We start from the raw sequence: 18,355 nt of genomic DNA, 5'->3' as shown, positions 1-18,355 counted from the left end.
AGAAGAATCTACTAATAGTTTTTGTTTTATTTTTTATAAGGACTAAGAACTGGGTCCATGGGAAAAAGTTAGCCATGATTTTATTTTCACAGGGTCTGAAGTACCTAAGGAAGCAAGAAACACATCCCTTAACTTCTGGGACAAGGGACCAAACAGAAAAACACTTCACCTACGGGCCCCAAGAGTCAATGAGCCCAAGGTTGGTCCCGGGCCTGGACTGTGGGTCTGAGGGCGGAACAATGATGAGCCAGCAAAGCCCAGTGTCTTTCCAATCATCTCCAGCCATCTACTCGGGGGCTTTGCCAGAAACTTCAGCAGAAGGAAGAGAGGAGGGGAGGAAAAGTAGAGAAGACAGACAGAGTCCTAATGAAGGAGTCTTTCTCCAGAGCATTTAGTTTTATGGCCTAGGACTGCCATTCAGGAAGAGAGAGAGCATTTGTCTCCATGCAGCACAGCATCTGTTGAAGAAACTACAAAAGCAGCTCCAAGGCCCTCCACGACAGGCAACAGTAGAACCACCCTCAGCCAGGAGGGCCAGCGCCTTGGGAGCAACCCTGTAGGCTCCTGTGGCTGGAAGCGGGTGGTGGGCAAGGTCAAAGAACTGGGCACCCAGAGGAGCTTCCAGCAAAACTGCCACTGGAATCCATAGGTACAAAAGAAATCACAGGGGACCTCCCCAAAAGGAAGGGAGAGACTTGGGAGCCTGAAGCTGGAACGTCAGAGTCATTGCTATTAGCAACAACACTAATGCCATGGCATATCTGTTCACTTTCCTCAAATTCCTTGATTGCTACTTCAGTGGTACTTGAGGAAGCACTTGTGAACAAAGGGGACTTGCAAGAAGCCCAGCTGACTTGGGGAGGATTTTGGGGGAGGGAGAGCTGAGTGGAGCAAACATATCCATCACAGTCCCCCACTGCAGCATGATGAAGCTCAGAGGTAGAGCTGAAGTCACTGAACTCTGGGGCTTGGGTGTTATGGGCAAGATAACACATCCACGGACCCTGGGAAATCCCTGATGAAGCTGTGGTAAGAGAAACAAATGACCATGCCGGCGAATAGTCTGACAGTAGACTTTCTGTTTGTCTGAGATTGGCCCTTATCTCATGCTTTGTCCTGTTTTCTTGTACTCCTACTTCCTAGTTCAGCAGACAAGGAAGTCAGTTTCTGCATCGGAACAGAGGAGAGGCAGTGGGCAAGGCATTCAGTCTGACTACTGTTCCTGCAGGGTCCTCCTGCTTCCTGCTCTCCTCCTCCAGCCCCACTGCGGCTCATGGAGGCCAAAGCCAGGTGGTGGGAAGTACCCGAGTGCAGGCAGCTGGGACAGCTGTCCACTGACCTCTAGGCAGGCCCTAGCCATCTGTCCCTCTGTTTGTTTTGTGAAACAGAAAAGGAGCTTCACAGCCCTCTCCATGGTGGACAGTCACCGAGCAGGTGGTCAGATATATGTGTCCAGTGATGTGGGCCAAGGGAGATAGGGTCCAGGGGCAGCAAGAGGGGTGGGGAATTGTGGCTTCAGTTCCAGAAGAGAAGGGCTCTCAGATGAACCAACGTCATCATAGATAGAGCTGGCACCCTATTGGCTTATCACATCCTGTCAAAAGACCCTGGTCCTGGGCTGGGATTGTGGCTCAGCAGTAGAGCGCTCACCTAGCATGGGTGGGACCCGGGTTCGATCCTCAGCACTACATAAGGCATTGTGTGTGTCCATCTACACCAAAAATATTTTTTTTTAAAAGACCCTGGTCCTTTAGAGGGCTTGGAAAGGATTGGATGAACAGGAATTGGATGACTTTTGGACAGAGTGGAATAGTTAAAAAAGCTACCACCAAATCAGAGAAGGTTGTGCAACATGTCTCTCTCTCAACTTTTAATTTGTTTTAATTATTTATACATTATAGTAGGATGCATTTTGACATACTGTACACAAATGGAGCACAACTTCTCATTCCTCTGGCTGTACATGGTGCAGGGTCACTCCAGTAGTGTAATTATACATGTATATAGGGCAATAATGTCCATCTCTTTTTACCACCCTTTCCATCCCCACAGCCCCACAGCAAAATCCAAAGTTCCTTCATTCTTCCCTTCCCCACTCCCACTAGGGATCAGCATCTGCTTATCAGAGAGTACATTCAGTTTCTGTTTTTTTGGAAATAGCTTATTTCACTTTGGATGATATTCTCTAGTTCCATCCATTTACCTGTAATTTCATTCTTCTTTAAAGCTGAATAATATTCCATTGTGTATATGTAGCATCCCTCTCTTTTAAGTGATCTGTGTTCACTTTTTTTGTTTTGTTTTTAATTTATTAAGTTATTTTTATTTATAGATAACAGCGGAATGCATTACAATTCTTATTACAATTTTTCATATCTCTGGTTTTGTATACATAGTATATTCACACCAATTCGTGTCTTCATACATGTACTTTGGATAATAATGATCATCAAATTCAACCATCATTAATTACTCCGTGCCCCCTCCCTTTCCCTCCAACCCCTCTGCCCTATCTAGAGTTTGTCAATTCCTCCCATGCTGCCTCTCCTTATCCCACTATGAATCAGCCTCCTTATATCAAAGAAAACATTCGGCATTTGGTTTTTTAGGATTGGCTAACTTCACTTAGCATTATCTTATCCAACTGCATCCATTTACCTGCAAATGCCATGATTTTATTCTCTTTTATTGCTGAGTAATATTCCATTGTGTATATATGCGACAACTTTTTTATCCATTCATCTACTGAAGGGCATCTAAATTGGTTCCACAGTTTAGCTGTTATGAATTATGCTGCTATAAACATTGATGTGGCTGGTCCCTGTAGTATGCTGTTTTTAAGTCCTTTGGGTATAGACTGAGGAGAGGGATAGCTGGATCAAATGGTGGTTCCATTCCCAGTTTTCCAATTAAAGGAATCTCCATACTGCTTTCCATATTGGCTGCACCAATTTTCAGTCCCATCAGCAGTGTATGAGTGTACCTTTTCCCCATATCCTCACCAACACTTATTATTTGTCTCCCTAATAGCTGCCATTCTGACTGGAGTGAGATGAAATCTTACAGTGGTTTTGAATTGCATTTCTCTAATTGCTAGCAATGATGAACATTTTTTCATATATTTGTTAATTGATTGTATATCATCTTCTGAGAAGTGACTATTCAGATCCTTGGCCCATTTATTGATTGGATTATTTGATTTTTGGTGTTCAGTTTTTTGAGTTCTTTATAAACCCTAGGGATTAGTGCTCTATCTGATGTGTGAAGGATAAAGATTTGCTCCCAAGATTTAGGCTCTCTATTCACCTCACTGATTGTTTCTTTTACTGAGAAGAAGCTTTTTAGTTTGAGTCCATCCAGGTCCTAACTTTTGGAACCAATTCTCCATTGGATTTCTCCATGTCTCACATTATGATTTACTATTTTTTCATTATTGTTCAAAAATATGACATATCATATTTCATACATTTGATTCAAGTGGGCTATGAACTCCCATTTTTACCCTGTATACAGATTGCAGAATCACACTGGTTATACATCCACGTTTATACATACTGCCATACTAGTGTCTGTTGTATTTTGCTGCCTTTCCTATCCCCTACTATCCCCCCTCCCCTCCCACCATCTTTCTATTTACACCCAACTCCTAAAGTCCCCTTTCCTGCCCAGCCACACACTATCCAGAAGTCTCCATTGTTCTAAAATGCCTTCTGGCTCAGTCACATCCCGATGAAGCCTCCCTTGGCCTCAGCTTTGAGAAAGCTGTCAGATGATGATTATACTAAATGTATCCCTTGGTTTTAGGTTATATTGAAACTGCAGTTTCCCTTCCCTCTGCTCCCCTCCTACTTTAGTTGCCTCACCCTGGTGTTAAACCCTCACATTTGCCTTCTCTGGAGCTATTTATTTTGTCAGCAATAAGTGCCACCTGTCCATTTGTCTGCTAATGAACTGTACAATCATAACAATCAACCCACTCCAGCCCCAAAGGAATGTTAGTGGCCCAGGCCACACAGCCAGGTGGGATGGGGGGTTAGATAGGCAGGAGGGGAGGCTGTGGTTACAACTGGAGACAGAGACAGAAAAAAAAAGTTCTAATTCACTGGTAATGCGCAAAGCTCTGCAGTTTGCACATATTGTCCCTGTTTCACAGTTGAAGAGCCAGGATCCCAGAGAGAGTGAATGGTTCTTGGGGTTACATAGCAAGTGAGGAGGGTGAGCAACAGAACTGGCTCATCTGATGCTCAAGTCAAAGGCTCTGAAAGTAGCTTTGTTGTTTGAAGGCTGCCCCTGGTGTGGGAACTGTACACACACAGGTGTTCCTGCCTACTCTAGTCAGCTGTACCAAATGACCTAACAAGAACAACATAGAGAAGGAAAAGTTTATTTTGGCTCATGGTTTCCAAGGTTCAGTCTATGATCATCCCACTCTATAGCTCTGGACCCAAGATGATGCAGAACATCATGACAGAAGGTGTAGCAGAGGAAGGCAGGACATGGAAATTAGGAAGGTAAGAGAGCTCTAATCACCAGGGACAAAATATAAATCCCAAGGGCATGGCCCAGTGACCTACTTCCTCCAGCCATATCCTACCTCCCTATAATTAGCACCTAGTTAATCCATATCAGTGGATTAATCCTCTAATTAGGTCATGTGTCTCATAATCTAATCATTTCACCTCTGAAAATTCTTGCAATGTTGCACATGAGCTTTTGGGGGACACCACATATTCCAAACCATAACAGGTGCCTCAGTAGGGACATTTCCTCTCCTGACACTAGGACTGAGCTGGAGTTAGATTGGTTTTAAAAGGAAGATTTCAGAAATCATTCCTAAGATTGGAGCCAGGGACTTGGATCTGAGTTGTAGTCAGAAAGCCAAGGCAGAAAAGAGCCCAGATGAGTCCCTTACTTAAATTCCACTACAGGGAAAGAGCATGACCCCATCATTCATATTCCATATCCTTCCAACCACCAGGACATACTGACATCACAAGTCAATGAGACTGGTTATGAAATTGGATCTTCTGACCTACTTTTGAGTCATTTACAATGAAGCATCATGTGTACCCAAACCAGCTGGTGCCTATCATTAAAAATATGCGTATGTCAACCTGAACCATAAACTGGGCTCACTTGGGGCATGTGGCCCCTTAATACTCTAATCTGAGTTTGGGGACCATAAGACAGGTCACCAACCCAATAACATTTTTAAAATTAGAAGTACCAAGTAGGAATGGAGTGGACAGTGGAACTGTCCAGAGTGAAAAAGAAAAAAAAAAAAAAAAAACAGGGCTGAGGAGGCTGGATGGTCCTGGCAGAGACATCCTAGATGGAGAAGTAAACGGGGAAGGAAAATGAGAGCCTGAAAGGAGTAGACTTTTATAAAGACTCACAGGAGAGAGAGGAGAGTCCTCTGTCCCTCCACATGAAAAGAAAGCTTCTCCCTGACTCCTGCTAGCCTTTAGGGGTCACTTTAGAAATGGAGGGATTACTCAGGTAACAGGGAGCAGTTAGAATATCAGATAATTAAACAGACTCTCCCCTTGACATTGAGGTCACACTCAGACATTGGAAAAGAACTCTGAAGCATTATTTGACCCTCAATATGTCCTTTCACCATGTGTTCCAGAGAACATGTCTGTGGATAGAGAGAGTCAGTAGAGTCCAGCTGCCTGCTTTAGTGTGGGTCATTCATCTCATTCCTGGTCCTCTGTTCCTGGTGTATCAGGGAGACTCTTGGAGGAAGCCAGGATCTCAGTCTCCTTCTTCTCCCTGTCCTTTAGCTTTGGGGTATGTGGCATCCACTTCCTCTAGAAGCCTCTGGAACCAGCATTTAGTACTTTCCTGGGTGAGTAAAATTAATTTATTGCAAAGTTAATTTACTAAGTGGAAATCAGTCACTAGGAGTAAAGAGAGGAAACTCCTGAAGCAGTACTTCATAAAAATGAGCTGCCAAAGAAAAAGGCTAATGGTATGAATTCAAAGTTTAAAGATAAAAGCATGCTGTGGATCTCCCTGGGATCCCATTCCTGTCCTGAGTTCTTAGGGTAGGAGAATGAGAATTATGTTTTTTAAATGGGATTTCTGCTGTCCACCCTCTTTTTTTTTTTAATGAATCCCACTTTAAGAAATTGGCACATAAAAACAAAAATTTAGAGAGAGAGATATATTAAGTAATACTTAATCATCTTATAAAAAGATGCTTTATTTTACACAAACACTTACAGCAGGATATCTAACTCCAAGAATCATTTGAAAAAGCCCTTTTCTACCCCAGTCATTAAGCAGGCTTTGTAGTTCAATATAGTGGATCCTGCTATCAAAAATAACATAAAAGAACTAGGTATCAGTGAAGGTTCCTCTGTCCATGGAGATTTATAAAAATTAACTTCAAATTCCTAGACCATGTCTTGTGAGCAGCCCAAGGCCCCCTTCAAAGTTTCTGCATATTTCTTGGAGGTTCATTCTGGTTAATATGGAAACTTTTGCCTCATATATATTCTACTTCCCCACTCTCAAGCCATTCTCTTCCAGTGGGTGTTACTGACCCAAATGCAGAAGGGTAATGCTAGTTGCTATGAGAAACGAGTCTATATAATCGAGTCTATTTTTCTTTCAAGCAATACTTCAATGTGGGTCTTCCTGGCTGACAAGCAACATTCTTTCATGTGATGATCAAGGGCTCCTTCTCTCTCTCAGTTTTAAGAAGACTTCTGTATGCCGTTGGCACATCTGCTTCATAGCCACCTTCTGGGAGTGAACACACATCACTTTTGCTCATATTCCATGGTAAAATCCAACTGACTGACTGTAGGGCCCCACCTTAGCTGCAAGAGGAGCTAAGAAATGTTCTCTGGTTGGGCAACTGCTTCCCCCAGTAGCTCTGTACTATGCAAGGGTGAGCATGAGTTTCTATTGTCCAGTTCACAGTCTTTCTCAGAAGGACATCTCCACTTTTCTTTGATTATCCCTTTCATGAAATTGTTTTTGTGAACAGGAGTAGTGGAAGCTTTAAAGAAAGTTGGCTGGTAAAAGGGTATTAAACTGTGATACAACAACCTCAAGTCGAATTTAGATATTCCAATACCCAAAATATCCTCTGGCTGTCAAGCCATCAAGACTTTCTTGTTGGGCCTCTCTCATGGAATGTTTACTTAATCTCTTCTCTCACTACTCACCCAGCCTCAAAATTCTTGTTCGTTTTTTAGGGAGCCATGCTAGGGATAGGAGCCAGATCCATGCATGTAAAGCTTAGGGCTGAGCCAGGAGTTTATACATATCTTTATGGGATCTTTTTGCTTTTTAGCATTAACAGAGTGTATTCCCTTTCCAAAGAGATACAGCTAGAACTCATTTTTAAAAAATGAAGAATTCCCAACTATTTTGAAATTAAGCAATTGCTCACTTGTTTTTAATTACGGTGATTTAAAAATATGAATTCATAACTGGGAGTGGGACACATCTCTTGTCCCTTAAAAGAAGCAAAGCAGCAATTATGCTATCTCTTTCTTGAGCTTCCTCTTCTCTGGGATCTTTCTGACATTTCCCAGCCCCTGGTGGCCCCACCTTCCTGGTCTACAAGGTAGAAATTCAAGACTTTTATTTCTCTGTTCTTTCATGCTCTTCCTGTGGCTGCATCTGCTACCCATCTAAGATACTTGGAGTCCTTCCCTGGTCTGTCTCTTTTTTCTCCTCATCTTCTAGAACCTGCTCCCTGCATTTTATTTAGGGATATTTACATCTTTCTTTGGGAGAGACAGGGTGGAATAGGATTTACCTATTTTACCAGACCCAAACTCATTGAAGGTTTCTAAGCAGCCCTCTATTCCAGAAAACTCTTGCACTGAAACAAGAAGAATGGGTTGAAGGCAGTGAGGCTAGAGCAGTGACCCTTCAACTGGAAATAAAAAGGCAGAGTCCAGAGCTACTGAGAGGTGGGTTCTGTTAGACATAGTGGTCAATTGGATGTGAAGGTTGAGACACGTGGAAGTATCCAGAATGGTTCACTAGGAAGGAAACAGGAAGAGAAACAAAGTGCTCCATGAATGTCAGTTTTATTTTTAAGCAAATTTTTTAGACAGCTGGCTCCTCTCATAGACCAGAACAGGCAGATATCAAATCTTTCCGTTTTTTTTTTCTCACTACACTCCAGGAAAATCCTTTGCCTTGACATTATCAGTCCAGCCACAATAGTGTTCATTCTAATTAAAGTAATGCATTTAACCCAGCTTGAAAGCATTGGGAAATTTCTACAATTGTCCTGATTGCCATTTTTGTGGGGCAAATTCAAAATAGGTTTTATTCCCATAATAAACCATCATCTTAAATTATGAAGTAGTTATAGGTAAATGTTTATTCTACTTATGTTGCATCATGGTGATTATTATTTTTGGATCTGTGTTTAAGAATTTTGCCATTTGTTTCTATGATTTGCTAGCAAATCATACTGTTGGATGAAATTTCAAATATATAAGATATTTTAGAGGAAACTAAGAAAACCTGAGCTTTCCTGGGTTGTTTATGAGAGAAGCAGATAACTGTGATGCCACGGTAGCTATAGATAGCATAAGGTTTTCCTGACCTACTTTTGCACGGGTAGATGTGTCTTTTAATGTTTCACAGACACACACCACACAGACCCATGTAGATATTCATCTTTCACACCTATTAATATATAATTAAGTCTTTTAGCTCCTTACAAATCCTATACTCCTTTCTCTATCGTCTTTCACAACTAAGTTAAGCGATGATTGATCATTCTGACTATGGATTTTGCTTGGTCAGCCATGCTTTCAGAGTGAGGCCCATAACCTATTTGAGTTGGTCATGTTATTAGTAAGCTTTTCATTGCTGCCACCAAAATACCTGACCAGGACACCTTAGAGGAAAATTTTATTTTGGCTCTTGGTTTCAGAAGTTCAGTTCTTGGTGGGCTGACTCCAGAGCTCTGGATCCATGGTAAAGAAACACGTCTGTTCAGAAGGACAGAGGGGAGAAATCTGCTCTGTTCATGACACGGAGCAGAGAGATAGGGTAAGTGGCCACAGAGAAAATGCACCCTTTCAGGGTACATCCCCAGTGATCTACCTCCCTCCACCACATCCCAGCTGCTTATAGTCATCGTCCAGTCTGTCCATTCAAACTAGGATGGACTAACTAGGTTATAGCTCTCATGATCTAATAATTCTACTTTTGAATATTCCTGCATCCCCACTGAAGCTTTTGGGGGATGCCTCAGGCCCAAACCATAACAGTTCCAGTACCAAGATGGTGGTCTACTGCACCTCATTAGTATGATCTTCCTCATGTCACAAGCCATATGCCTGACTTTGGGTAGATAAACAAATAAATCTAAAACTACAAAGAAATTTCCAAGATAAACAGTCTAAAGGACCGAGAATGAAAGCCCTTCCATTTGAGACAGAATTGTATTATTTCTTAAAAAGACTTTTGAGAAAGAAATCTGTGGGCAGAGGGAGAAATAGTTTTCCTTTGTGTAGCTTGCTGCAAATAGACAAAAATAAATAAATAAATAAATAAAAAGGTGAAAATAATACAAGGGGGAGAAATGAATTACAGTAGAGGGGGTAGAGAGAGAAGAGGGGAGGGGAGGGGAGGGGGGATAGTAGAGGATAGGAAAGGCAGCAGAATACAACAGACACGAGTATGGCAATATGTAAATCAATGGAAGTGTAACTGATGTGATTCTGCAATCTGTATACAGGGTAAAAATGGGAGTTCATAACCCACTTGAATCAAAGTGTGAAATATGTCAAGAACTACGTAATGTTTTGAACAACCAACAATAAAAAAATAAAATAAATAAAATAAATAAATAAAAAGATGAAGGGCTTTAGCAATCAGCTGCTTTCAGAGTCCTTAACTGGGGGCAAATCTTCCAGGACTTGGGGACTTCAGATAGCATTCTTGTACCATAGAAAGCACATCACTGCAAGGTGCTACCCACCCTCTCTGTTGCCTGGGTGGGCTACTATTTCTCCTTTTCTTGACCTGAAATGAAGTTGAATCAGAATACTTAGTTTGACCAGTTAGAAGAAAAGGGTGAGTGGAAGTAAGACATTTAGGGGTTTTGTTCATCTTCAGAGCTATAGTTTGGATCTTAAATATCTTCCAAAGTCTCATGTGTTAAAGGCTCAGCTTTGTGTTATTGAGAGATGCTGAAAACTTTAAAATGTTGAGCCTATTGGGAAGTCTCAGGGTCACTGGGAAATGCCCTTGAAGGAAACAGTGGGACCTTGTCCCTTTTCTTCTTCTCCTTCTCTTCTTAGCATCCCAAACATGAGGTAAACAGTCCTCCTCCACCACACATTCCCATCATGATATATATAGACTTGCCTCGGGCTCAAAAGCAACAGGGCCAACTGACCATGGACTGAAACCTTCAAAATTATGAGCCAAAATAAACCTTTCATTTTTTTTAAAGTTGATTATCTCAGGTATTTCATTACCATAATGGAGAGCTGACTAATACACTTAAACATAAGTAAGTCAGACTTTCTTTCTCAGCACAGGACAGGGCCTTGATTTAAAAACTCTAATTACTTAGAAATTCTGGACAATGCTACCAATTATGTGCATTTCTACTTTCTTTTTCCAATTACAATTTTTTCTGAAAGTCTACTTTCTGGTATCAGAAGCATTTTGTTTTTGTGGCTCATCCACTAACAGGATCCTGCTGCTGTCTGTGGGATCTGGCAATCCTGAAAGGGGATTTTTTTTTTTTTTGGTACAAGTTTTGCAAAAGGTGTGGTCAGTACAGCTCAAGCTGAAGATTATGCTGGGAAAGGAAGCTGATATAGGGAGTCCACTGGATTTAAATGGTTTGGAAAGCATATGTAAAGATTTTCTAAGACACTATAGTTGGTCAATTGAAAACATTTTTAAATGCTCCTGAGTGCTGGTGTAAAAGCTAATTATAGGAATAGATTCCACATTTCAGGACTCAAAATAGCATCAAACAAAAGACTTAGAAATGTTTGGAGTAGCCTGTGTTTAAAAATCTCACCAACAGACCAAAAAATCCCCACTGAACCTTAGCTTAGTTTCAAGACTCAGACACTTTGGTCAATTGCTGCAATGAATGTGTTATTATGAGATTGTTTTGGTTTGTTTCATTTATTCATGAATATTCAATGACTTGTTTATCATTCAGCATGCTGCCAAAACACTTTACCATGAAAAAATGTTGAACAGCTAATGGAGAAAGTTGGTGATGAGGCTTATGGGAAGGGACTTGGATTTCCTCTGTCAAATTACTAAGTCCAGGCTGAGGAAGAAAGGGCCCTAAAGTCAGGAGATGCCCTTCAGAGTGGGAAGTAAGTAATTGCAGCCAGAGGGATACCCAGAGTCACAAAGGTGGGCCAGAATCTAATTAAGGCAAGACCACAGTAGCAGCAAGAAAAATAATGATGAATTAGCAAACTGCACTTACTATATTTAACCTGCCTATGGCCTATCAGCTAGGAAGTGACAGAGCTATGATTCAAACCCAGAGTCTCTGATATAGAGCCCTAGTTCTTAACCATTGCTCCACCAGCCTGGATTTCCTTGGCTAGAGTGAGAACATTTTGCAAAATTTAGCACTTAGAATTCTTTGTACCAAGTGGGCTATTTTTGTATGGGTGTGCAGGTGTGTGCCACATAACTCCAGAGGATACCACTCCTATTATAGTTCATGTGACTGTTATGCATATCAAATATACATAACAGACAACTGCCAACTATAACTGTGGTTCAACCATTTATATTTTTCAGCCTTTGAAAATGAAATACCTGACCTACTGAGAGGAACTGACTCTTCCCCAAGGCTGCTTTTTGTCGAGAAAAGTCAGGCAGGACTGGTCAGCAAAGGACATCTCTTTTCTTTGGTTTCCTGGGGCATCGATTCCACTAACAGCTAATAACAAATACACACACACACATACACACACACACACACACACACACACAGAGGAATTTGATAAGGTACAGAGATGAAACCTTGTTTAAAAAGAAAATCTAGGGCTGGGATTATGCTCAGTGGTAGACTTCTTGCCTTGTATGTATGAGGTACTGGGTTCAATTCTCAGCACCACATATAAATAAATGAATAAAATACAGGTCCATCAACATCTAAAAAATATATTTTTTAATAAAAAGAAATATCTAGATTAGATAAAGGGGAATGAAGGAAAGGGAGAGAGATGGGCATAGGAAAGACAACAGAATGAATTGGACATAACTTTCCTATGTTCAGATATGAACACACCCCAGTGTGACTCCACATCATGTACGACCACAAGAATGGGATCCTAATTAGAATAACTTATATCCCATGAGTGTATGTTCAAATACACTCTACTGTCATGTATATCTAAAAAGAACAAATTTTTAAAATCTGGTTACAGAAGCCAAAGAATGGGGTACCATCAGCATGAATGAGGTTCCTGAACTGCCTGCTCTCCCAAAAGCAAAGAAATAGGGAAATAATTGGAAGGCAGTGATACTCCAGATATAATTTATTAGAGCTGTGGGAAGACTGGAATGTATTGTTAGGAAAATGAAATCAGGGCATGTTTGGATTTGTGTCTCACAAAAGAGTCATAAACACTACTCTCTACAGCAGGGCCCGGTTGTGAGCGGCGAGGACAGCTGTGTGCTTCTGTCTCGCGGATGTGCATGAAGGCTGGAAAAAGATTCCCCAGTGGCTGCAGAGGCTCTGGGGAATGCCCTTCAGCTCCCATCTCAGGTGGATGAGCCAAGATCAAGAGTAAAGCCTTTGAGGTCTGGCTTCTGCCAACAGCTCTGTGGGCTGGGCCAACATTATTGTCTGTCTTTGGAAAAGGCAATGACTCTCTGAGCTCTTCAGAAACATACAAAGCAGGCCTGACTGCTGGTTGGCTTTTCAAGTGCATTCCCATTTCCCAGATGTCTTCACAGCTGGTTTGTAGACCAGGGGAAGGAGCTATTATAAGCAGCTATTTTAGGCAATAGTAGATCAGGGACAGAGACAGTTTTCATCTGCCCCAGGTCTGTCACTAGACTTTAGGATAGCTTTCACTTGTTCTTTTATGTCACAGAGTCTCAGTTTCCCCATCGGTAAAATGGGGCAGAGAAGCTTTGATTTCAACATTCCTGTTTGAACCCAACTCTCAATCCTAGGATGCCATGAAATACAAATCAGTTTGAGAGCCTTGTTAAAACTGCTGCAAAGCAGTTTCTGTCTTTGTGTATTTCAGTGAAACCAGGTTCTAGAATAATGCCAAGCTAGCCATTAGAATCTCAGGTGAACATAATAAATGGACCATCCTCATTGCTCTGAACAGTTTGAGAAAGAACATATAATGGAAAATGAAGCAATCAGGATATAGCATGAGATTTTAGGTCAATTAGAAATACAGAAATATCCTCCATTGTCCCAAAACCAAGTTTCTGTTCTAATTTGTCCTTGATTAACTTGTGCATGAAGTAATAAAGCATATGAAAAGGAATCCAAGACCTCATGTTACCTCTGTCACTCAGTAGATCACTTAGCCATATTTCCTTTCCCACCTACATTTGTTACTCAGAACATCTGTTCCATAGTCCCTGCAGAGGGTGCACAAATATGAGGAGCCGAAGTGGAGAGGAAATCCCACCTGGGATGAGACTGTCAGTGCCTCATTTGTTGAAAGTTGTCATTGCAATATAGTCAATGATGTGCTAGGGCCACTGAACTTCCTATTGGGCATCAGCCGTGACTATATGCATCAGCCGTGACAATATGCAGGGTTGGCTAATGGAGAGAGCTATGAGAAAAAGGAGATGGATGTGCAGAGAAGCAGATATGAGAGACTCTGGAGAAAAAGAGAGAAGGAGAATAAGAAGCTTCCGTTTGTAAAGGTCTCAAGATAATGACTCCATTCCCTTCAGTAGCTGTTTTGCACTTCCTGCCTGAGATCTTTGCCTTTGCTACTTTGTCTAAGTGGGTTCCTCCTGCATTCAATCGATCTCTGATAAGCTGTACCTAGCTGTGACTATGGAAGTGACTCTGTCTGTTGGTACCTTTGTTTCCTCATTTGTAAAATGTAGCAGCCAGGATAGGTATTTCTAAGTTTCTTTTCTAGCCCTCAGATTATATGAAAGCAAGATTAAGTCACAGTGACCCACTTCCTCTCCCTCAATTAACCTGATTCAGGTGGTATCCAAGCCATGTCAGTCGGTGTAAACAGCCCTGATAGCTGTTGCCTTAGCAGAGGCTACTGTCCCTTCCAGAAACCAGAGAGCAGAATGGAAATATGGCTTCAGATTCTCATGGTATAAATTCAACATGCCAGTACTTGGTACTGCCAAAAATCAAGGCAGGGAGCTGGCCTACACCCACACGGCTCCTGTCTACCTGTGCTGTCACTGTGTCCGAGCATGTATTTATAGCTCCAGCATGTCTGTCAGAAAATGAGCCTAGGGCTTCAACAATGCCCTGGTTTTGGAGCTTTTTCTTAATCTTCTCTTTCAGTCTCTTGATGTAGGTAGAATGTTAGTGATTATGTACAATTTCAGTTGAAGTTTTCTTTACACAGCGATCCTCAGACAATCTGTGCCTGCTTCTAATGAATGTGGCATTTCACAAGTGCCATTGTCTGCCACAAAGGGATGCAATATGGGTGGCCGGGTAGTGTCTCTTTGTAGCCACTGAACTGCAAGGAAAAGCAGAATGTGCTTCAGCTGTGAAGAATTACATTAGACTGGAAAAAAAAAGAAAATCTTTCCTAGGGTGGTAAGACAGTGGTGTATATTAAAAGGGACAATGTGTTAAAGAAGTCTCAAGATATTTTTAGAAAGAGCAGACAACTTGCTCTTGGGTATGGTTGGAAATTAAGACCTGCTTATAGGCTTGGGAATAGATCTGATGAAATTTCAGTGTCCTTTTCAGGCCTAGACTGATGACAGGGTCTTCATTAGAGAGTCCCTCTGCCCTCATTGCATCAAGTTCCTACCAATTCATCAAGTTACTACCCATTTCCTATAAATGACTAATAAAGTCCAAATGTTAGGCAACCATAACTTTATTTTTTCATCTAGTCTTTACTACCAACCCCCTTCACCACTCATCTGACCCTCACTTAGGAGAGAACCCCAAACAGTAAGAGTCTAGATGCTACAAACAAGCGGGTGAATCCCTTCCAGAGCTTGAACTGGCTATCTTCTGCATAACTGAGAATATATGGCCCCATGTTCCTCATTTGGGTTGTCTACACCACCCATCATACATAACTGTGTATATGTATCCCTAAAGCTATCCCTCTGAAGGACAGCAAACCAAGGCCTCCGGAGAAGCAGTTCTTCTTGTTTTACCTTCAGGTGACCAACCTACTTCAGGACATTAAATCCTGAAGAAATTCAGCTGTGATGGTCAATACCCCTGTGGGTCCTGGATCAACTCATAAATCATCTGCTCATTCCATTTTCTCCATTGATATTTGAATTTTAAAGAGCTTTTTGCAAGACAAGAGGACTTGGGGCAAAATTATTTAGTAAACATCTCCCCAGTGACTTTAATACACAGCATTCACAGAAGACACGGCATCGTTTGTCAGTATTTTTTTCTCAATAATTTATGTCTTCCACATGCTATTGTTATCTGTACCCCTTCTCTTCATTTCCGAGGTTTCTCTCCTGGGAAGAGGAACCAAAGAACACTAAAATTTTTAGAGCAAGGGACTGTGTTTTGTGTACTTTATGCATAATACCTTTTGACTCCTCCCTACATTTCTGAAGCAACCTTCAAAGTGATCTCCCATCTTCCACATACTGCCATCTTTGTCACAGGCCAGAGTATCTTCCTAACCCATGCTCCCCCCTTGACAATATCAACATCTTCTCATGGCCTTTGGAAAGAAACTTGCTCCAGCCTCCCCAACATCTTCTCCAACCTGTCTACAAAGGCCCCACACAGGAATTTTGTCACACATTCTGATCTCATGTCCCATGGACTTTGCCTATCCTGAACCACTTGTTAAAATTTTCTCTTCCTTCTTCTCATTTGGCCAACTCTTCTTTGTTCATTGAGTTTCAGTTTAATATTAACTGGGCCTTCACCTCCTCATAATATTTTACTTAAGCTCCACTTTCAGCAGTTTCCCTTGTATTATAGACCTGTGATGCATTACACAGAGTAAACCAACATTTATGACCAACAACTGAAAAGTTTCCTTGACTTGACACAACAATGGTCTATTTTCTTTTTCTTAGCATCAGCCTAATGTGAATGTTGCTCCTGAAGGCTCCTCTCCAAGTGGTGACTCTGGGATCCAGGCTGCCTCACCTTATAGCTCTGTTATGCCCTTAGACCTGAGAATTATTCACTTCCAGACACATAAACAGTGAAAAAACAAAGCATGGAGGATAGAGTGGGAGATATTAAAAGTCTGGTCCTACTTAATCTTTAGCCATTACTCCAAGCCTTCAGTCCTATCTACTGACTATACTTCTCAGAGAACTCTCAAGTTACCATACCACTGAATGGAGGCCTAGAAATATCTTCAAATTAGAAAAGGAATAGCTATTGTCTAGTCAATGATGACTCAATAGCCTTTGCACTTTTCAATAAAAACACTCTTCTGAGGGAGGCCATTGATAAAGTTTTAGGTATCAGCAGGAATTTTTACACAATAGTCCAAACAGTATGAGACAACAATCATGTGTCCATAGATTCAATTTGGTTTCTTAATGCTCAATTACCACCACTTTGGCAATCTAGGAAACTGAGTTAATAGAAAAATAAAAAAGGTTATCGTATTTACTATTATATATGTGGAATGAGTCACATTGCCATAACTTCTAAATCTCTAATGGATTTTTGATCCCTTCCCAAACTCTAACAGTCTTGTTGAAGGGTAATATTCCGGTGATCATTAGAAAATGAACAAAACCAAAAATAATAATTATAAAAGGAGTTTTACATTTTTTTCCACACTAACCCTAGGATTATTCAAATAATACAGTTCTTAAAGGTAAACAAATAAGTTCTCAAACAATTCATAGGAATTTTGACACGGTGTTCTAAACATAGATTATTCAAGAAAACATAAAAGGGGCTGTCTGATGTTGACTAGATTTGAAAGGAGGCAAATCTCTCTCTAATATAAAACAGAATAAATGTCAAACAAAAATTTTCTTGAGGCACAGGAGAGGAGATAGCATTAACAGGAAAATTGCCTTAAAATACAGGCAATCCTTACTTAACAATGGTTCAACTTATGATTCTTTGACTTCAGGATAGTGTGAAGATGATACACATTCAGTAGAACACACTGTGAATTTTTAATTTTTTCCTGGGCTAGCAACATATGGTAGAATCCACCCAACAGGGATGGGCAGCAGCAGCGAGCTATAACTACCAGTTAGCCACAGGATCAGTGTAGTGTTCTGCTCGTCTATGACGTTCTATTGGTTAGGTGGATTGAATACACTTTGAATTTAATGATGTTTTCAAATTATAATGGATTTGTTCGGACATGACAACATCACAATGAGGGAGAACCTACAATTGGCACGCAGAGTTCAGTGAATCTAAAGAATAACAAGTTTTGATTTCCAAAGCTTTCTTGTTTTAATCTCTCATAAGCCTGGGTTATAGTCCACAGAACTGTTGAAGGAAACTGAGGCAAGGAAAGGTTACATGATTTGACAATGATGGTCACATTGCAAATCTCAGGTTTTTTCTAGGATTCATTCCTGCCTCCCAGCATAGGACACATTCTATGAACTGAGGCACAAATCAAGACCATGGGCACCATTTTAACCCCATTCTCTTAACTTCCATTCATTCCTCATCTGGCTCCCATTGACTATCCTTGTAGCTCTCCTCTGGTATAGCTTATTCTGTGACCCAATGGGCCCTTTTCAGTTCCTACCTTGTGCAATCTCTAAGCAGGATTTGACTGTTGTCTTTTCATTCACTGACCATGCCAAGCTCCATCTTCCTACAGGAGAGACTCTGACCCACAAATTAAGTAAGCCTGTTTCCTGTTAAATTCCCTCACAGCACTTCTTCATCATAAAGCTTACCAAAACAGTAATTTTATATTTATTTACATGTATACTCTACCATACGATAAGCCTAATAAAGATGGGACCATGTTCTTTTCTCTCATTGTTAGAGTGATAGCACAGATCACCATGCCTAGCACCTAATAACACTCAAAAATAAAGTTTTACAGGGAATAATGAAAACAAATTAGCAATATGGTAATTAATCAATACATTGTGTTTTCTTTTATGAAGCAGTTTTCTATTTTCACTAAGTTCACTTTCTCTAAGTATCGAATTATTTACTTTTATAAAAAGAATTTCAGGAAAATGGTCAGAAAGT

Source organism: Spermophilus citellus (assembly GCF_964194105.1).
Source record: "Spermophilus citellus genome assembly, chromosome: 16".
Taxonomy (NCBI): Eukaryota; Metazoa; Chordata; class Mammalia; order Rodentia; family Sciuridae; genus Spermophilus; species Spermophilus citellus.
Note: the sequence above shows the minus strand (reverse complement) of the source record.